This window comes from Sciurus vulgaris, assembly GCF_902686455.1.
Source record: "Sciurus vulgaris genome assembly, chromosome: X".
Lineage (NCBI taxonomy): Eukaryota > Metazoa > Chordata > Mammalia > Rodentia > Sciuridae > Sciurus > Sciurus vulgaris.
The window spans coordinates 137,416,591-137,422,615 of NC_136471.1; positions in this window are offsets into that span (position 1 = coordinate 137,416,591).

Consider the following 6,025-nt stretch of genomic DNA (forward strand, 5'->3'; position numbering starts at 1 on the left):
CGTCGCCGCTACCCTGGAGGTTCGCAGGGAGCAGTTGGAGCTCCTGCGTCTGCTGCCTGCCAGCTTCTAGGAGGCCAGGGAGGGCGCAGCCAACCTCGGCAGCGCTGGGCACAGTCGCTTTTCTGCAGATGGCGGTGCTGCCTGCACCCGGGAAGCACCGGCCCCTTAAGGATATTCTTGGTTCCCCCCCAGGGGCTGTGCATTCAGCCGGCTCAGCGCACCTGTGTCCCCGCCCCCCACTGCACTGTCCTGAAGATGCTGGAGGCTTCTCAGCCACCTTGACCTCCTCTGCACCAAGACCTCCACTGCACCATGACCTCCTCTGCGCCACGACCTCTTCTGCACCATGACCTCCTCTGCGCCACGACCTCTTCTGGGAATCAGGCCCTGGGAAGAAAGAAGAGACCACACAAAGCTGCTTGAGCGCCCCCTCCCCTCCAGAGCCCCCTCTGCACCTGCCAGCCGAGCAGGCCTGTGCACAGGGGCTCCGCCTCATAGCTGTGCTGGCTTGGAGACCAGAGGAGCCCCCATCCCTGAGGCATCTAGAAGTCCCACCTGTCGGCTCCAAGCAGCTGCACACTGGGTTGGTGCCTGTCCTGAAGCTGGAGTCCAGGCGCCCTCGGGGGACAGCGCTCTGGACACTGCAAGAGCCGAGCTGAGCAGGAGCCTCCCGATGAGAGTGTCTGAGTAGCCTCCTCCCCATGCCCACGGGAGGTGGAGACTGCACCCTGCTGTCCGGGGGCTTTCCCGGTGCCCAGATCCTCTGCCTCAGTCATCTTGCAAGGAAAACAGAAATGCCTGCTTTGGGCAGCAGTCCTCCAAAACTCAGGGCTCCTGGGACTTCACACTAGGACCGTACCTGGACATGGCTCTCTGCAAAGGCAGTGAGTGCCACGTGGAGACGGAGGCAGAGGCTGGAGGGCTGAGGCCACCAGCCCAGGGCTACCTGGAGCCCCAGGAGCTGGAGAGGCGGGAAGGAGCCTCCTGGAGCCCGTGGAGGCAGCTGGACACCATGGGAAGAGGCTGGTCCTGTCCACATCTAGACCCAGAACCTGTGCAGGGGACCTGGTGTGGATACAGGGTCTCTGCAGAGGCAGGTAGTGCAGGACCCTGAGAGGAGCTCCTCCTGGTCAGGGTGACCCTGAGGCCATGGCCGTGTCCTCACAAGAGACAGAAGAGGAGACACAGACACAGAGGAGGAGCCACGTGGAGACGGAGGCAGAGGCTGGAGGGCTGGGGCCACCAGCCCAGGGCCACCTGGAGCCCAGGAGCTGGAGAGGTGGGAAGGAGCCTCCTGGAGCCCGTGGAGGGGCTCAGCCGTGGGACCCTGACCCCAGCCTCTCTCCCCAGGAAGGGGGACCTGGATTCCTGCTATTTTAGCCCTGGTTTGTTGGAACCACACAATCAAGGGAGGGCATCTTCATATTTAAGTCACTCTGAAATCCAAGGGATGTGACGCTGGCAGACATAATGTCCTGGTTCCTCAGTGGGGGAATTTGGGAGGCCCGCCTTGGCCTGCGCTGGTCCCAGGGGCCCTGATTCATGGACCCCCATCCAGGGAGCCCCCTGGGAGAATCCCGGACACACAGCAACACCATCCACACCCAAATTTCCCGGAGCCTGGATCCCTGACACACTGTCATCTCCATCCCAAGGAGGGAACCTGGCAAATGTCACAATCTCATCTCTTCAAGCCGAAAGGCAGAGCTTCCCCCTGGGGGAAGCAGTTGGCTCCTGACCCAGCTGGAGCTCCCGACACCTTCTGCTCCTCCTGAGGATGATCCTGTGGGTCACAGTGGACCAAGACCTCCGCTGAGACCACCTCGGCTTTTCCTGGCTGTCCCAGAGCTGAACGTAGAAAGCAACCTGAGCCAGAAACTTCAACAGTGGAAACCCTGAGGCAGCAAAAATGCTCCGTGGTGACTCGGGCCACCTCCCAGCATGGACCGTGGGTGCCTGAGAAGCAAAGAAAACAGATGAAAAACCTCAACCCACCAGCTCATGGCAAAGCTCCGGGTACCCCAAGCTGCAGTGAAGAATCGAAGACAGAGAATGTGGCAGGGCTGTCCGGCCAGCTTCTGTCCCCAGGAGGACAGGAGCCCTGTGGACCCTGAGGAGAGAGGATGCTCCCAGCTGAGGGCAGGTCGGCTTGCTCTGCGCCATCAGGGCTGCTGACCCCGCTTCGCGCTTCCTGTTTCGCGCTTCGCGTTTCGCGCTTCGCGATTCGCCTGCAGATGAACCGCGGCGGCTCCTCAGTCCCGGAGTCGGAAGCCCGGGGTCACGAGGTCCTGGGGCCGCAACCTGGGATTCCAGGGCCGCGCGTCTTTTCGCTGAGCGTTTTCTGACATTCATGGAACCTGGCCCCATTCGACCCGGTTCCGGAGGCTTGGACAACTCGGATAACAGGCGGAGGTCTGGTCCGCCGCAGAGAGTCCGTTTCTGTCGTTCGGACCCGCGGACGCTTATTTTTGGAGGGGCACCGGGCATGGATCTCGGGGACGCTCGGCCCTTGAGCCCCCTCCCCAGCCCTGTTTTGCATCGTGTGTGGAGACCGGGTCTCGCCAAGCTGCTGGGGACCTCGCTTGGGCCGAGGCTGACTCCGAACTCGCCGTCCTCCTGCCTCACGCTTTTTGACAGTGGGATTTTCTCCCCAAAGCATCAAAGCCGGACCCAGAAGAGAGAACGCTGCAGTTCGCCGGCCACGTGGGAATGACTCAGGGGACTTCCGGCGTGGACCCCCAGCCATGGACCTCCCTCCCGGTGTCCATCACTTCCCATGGCCTTTGGACAGCTGTGTGGCTCAGGGGTGCCACAGAGGGTCCTCCGGACGCCTCCAGGGCTGGAGGAGGAGGCTGAATAACGGTATTAGATTGTCCTCAAATGAAAGTGGCCAGGACCCCCAGGAAAAGCCCTTCCCCTGGATGAGCAGGGCAGACACCAGCCGCCTTTCAAAGGAACCAGCAGAGCCAGAGAGCTAAAGGGACGCGTCCGAGGTCCCAGATCCACAGAGTGGCAAAGCCAGGCCGCTGTGGACCCCAGTCCCAGCGCCCCCGGGACACCTGGGCTGGAGTGTCATTTTTATCCAGAGCCCATGGAAAGGGCACCATGCAAGGTCTCCAAGACCCTCCGCCATTCTTATTTTCTGCTTCTTTGGTTCACCTTGTGGAGTCACTGGAAGTAAAGATGTCCCTCCAGGAAGAGAAACAGCAAAGCAACCGGAGCAACCTGGAACCGACTGGCAGCCGGCAGTGCTCCGGCCGGACCCTGCAGGAGCTGGGAGACGGCGGGAATCTGACCAGTCCCGGCCAACCGAGCACATGTCTTTGAACCAGGGTGGGTTTCTTGGTTCTGGGGGAAGGGACCCCGGTGACGTGCTCTGTTCCCACAGGGAAGAACATTTGTGGGGCTCTCCGTACCATCTTTGGGTCTTCTCTGTGAACCTAAAACCATTGTAAAATAGTCTGTTTTTCAAAAAAAAATTGAAGTGCTCGGCTCATCTGTACCGCGGAGTAGCTAGGACTCGCGGAGACTTGGCAGTCGACGCTGGCCCCATCCAGTATTTGCAGGAGGCTGAGCTGCAGATGCTTAGTACCTTCATGCTGCTGTGACCAAACCCCCAGCCCAGGGCTGATGGACCCCAGACCTGACAGCTCTCAGCTCTGCAGGCTGCAGCCCAGGTCCAGGCGGGGCGGACTCGGGGCTGCTGAGGCTGCTTCCTGCTCACAGATGGCGCTGCTCCTGGTCCTCACAGGGTGGATGGGCAGGGGGCTCTCTGGTCTCTGTAGAAGGACCCTGGTCCCCTTCCTGGGCTGCAGCTCCTGAGCTCAGCCTCTCCCAGAGCCCCACCTCCCACACCAGCACCTGGTGAGGACTCAGCACCGGAACTTGGGGGGCAGGAGGACACATTTGACCCCATTTCTGATGTGCAAGGTGAGAATCAATACTTGAGCCCTAGAGGCTTTTCCCTCTGAATATTCCTTGGCCTTCTTGCGGCTGGGGAAGAACGGAGACGCCATTTTGAAGGCCAGGGTGGCCAGGGTGGTGGCCTTGTTCCACGTCAGGGGAGGCAAAGCCCAGCTGCCTGGTAATGTCGCTGGAAATCCGTGGATGGATTTTGGCAGGCCAGGTCACATGGCCCATCGATGGTGGCTGTTCAGGGGCTGGCTGGGGGTGGTCACCCCAGGTGGCTGTCACTAGTCAGTGGGTGGACACTGGGGGTGGAAGGAGCCCCCTTGGAGCCTGCGACCCCTGACCCCAGCCTCTGGCTTGTTCGGGGTTTTCATTTGCAGACTGCCGATCTTCAAAGTCGCGTTCACCTTCTGCTACGTTCAAGGCGGTTGTTCCTGCGTCTTCCTAAATCAGCGCCTCCCTCTGGCTGTGTAAATTAGATATCGATGGCGGGGTCTCTTTCCTTCGTGGATGTGGCTCCTTTCTGGCCTCTCCCGATAGTCTGCAGTCCCGTCCAGTCCTGCACATTTTGTTAGATCTACGCCTGGGCTCATTTCATTTCATTCATTTGGGTTTGAAACCCTCTGGAGTCTGGAAGGCTGAGTGGTCACCCCCGGCTGGCTGGGCACAGGCCCCGCCCGCGCAGGGCATGATTGACATTCCCTCTCCTCGGGCGCCACCTGCCGACCGCCAGGGAGAACTCCTTGCCAGAGACAGGAGGCAGGCTGACCGGCAAATCCGCGGACCCCCTCTGGGCCGCAGGGACCCTCATCCCCACACCTGCCTCCCGCGCGCACGTGGACCCCCAACTCCGTCCATCCACTCCCACCCCTACCCCACGTCCCCATTGTCCCCCTGAGAGTCCCCTTTTCAAGACTCCCCATTGAGCTCCGTTGCGCCCGCTGGGACTCTTCCATCTCCACGCGTCCCACCGTGGACACCTGGATCCCACTGCTACCCCCACGTTCCCCCACTGCGAACGCAGGACACCCCTCCATTCCCTCACTCCCCAAGGCGGTCACCGCGACCCATCCAATCCACGCCGCTGGGATGCGTCCCTCTCTGCTTTGCACAGTGCCCACCACGCCCACAGGGCACCCCAAATGTACGCCCTCCACGGTCCCCCACATTCCTACGCTCCTCACCGCGCTTGGGGGTCCCTCCAATGCCCACGTATCCGACCACGGACGCAGGGAACTCCCTTTGCCCACGCGCCTGTGGGGACTCCCCACTCTCCAGAGCCCCACTGTGACCACAGGATCCTCATCTGCCCAATCCCCACGCACCTACATTCTCCCCCATCCTCACACCCCTCACGGCTCCCGCCGTCTCCCCCATCACCACCTGGCCACACCGAGCTTGCGGGGGCCCCCCTATCTTCATGCCCTCCACGGCCCCACAGGGTCCCCTATCTCCACAGTCCCCAGGGTGACCACGGAAATCGCTCCATCTTCACGCCCCTACCGCGCCGCTGAGCCACGGCGCCGGCCAGGGTCCCCTATCCTCATGCCTCCACCGCGCCTGCGTGGACCCCGGTCCAAGCGCCCAATGCACGGTCCCCAGGGGCACCCAGCTTGGCCATAAGAAAGACTGGCCAGCGGCGCGTGTGGCCCGGGCGGGACTTCACATGGCAGGGGCGGAGCGGGCGTGGGAGGGCGTGCCCTGGGCGCACGGTTGCCAAGGGTGAGGCGTAGCAAAGGCGTGGCTTCGTCTCGCCGGGGCGGGGCTTGGGCGCGCGGTTGCCAAGGACTAGGCGTAGTAAGGACGTGGCTTCGTCTCAGACGGGGGCGTGGCCTGGGCTCGCGGTCGCCAGGGTGAGGCGTAGCAGGGGCGTGGCTTGGCGTCCCATAGGGGCGGGGCATGGGCCAGACGTAAGAGGACGCTTGCGTCAAGGGGGTGTGGCTTCGCCTGCGGCCGACGTGGGCCCGGGCGCTCTCTTCCGGGGGCGTGGCGCGGTGGGGCGAGGCTTCGTCTCCGGTCAGGGGCGGACCTGGGCGGGGCGTAGAGGGCGATGACGTCAAGGGGTGTGGCTTCGCTGCGGCCGACGTAGGTCCCGGCGCGTGGAGGGGCGGGGCTT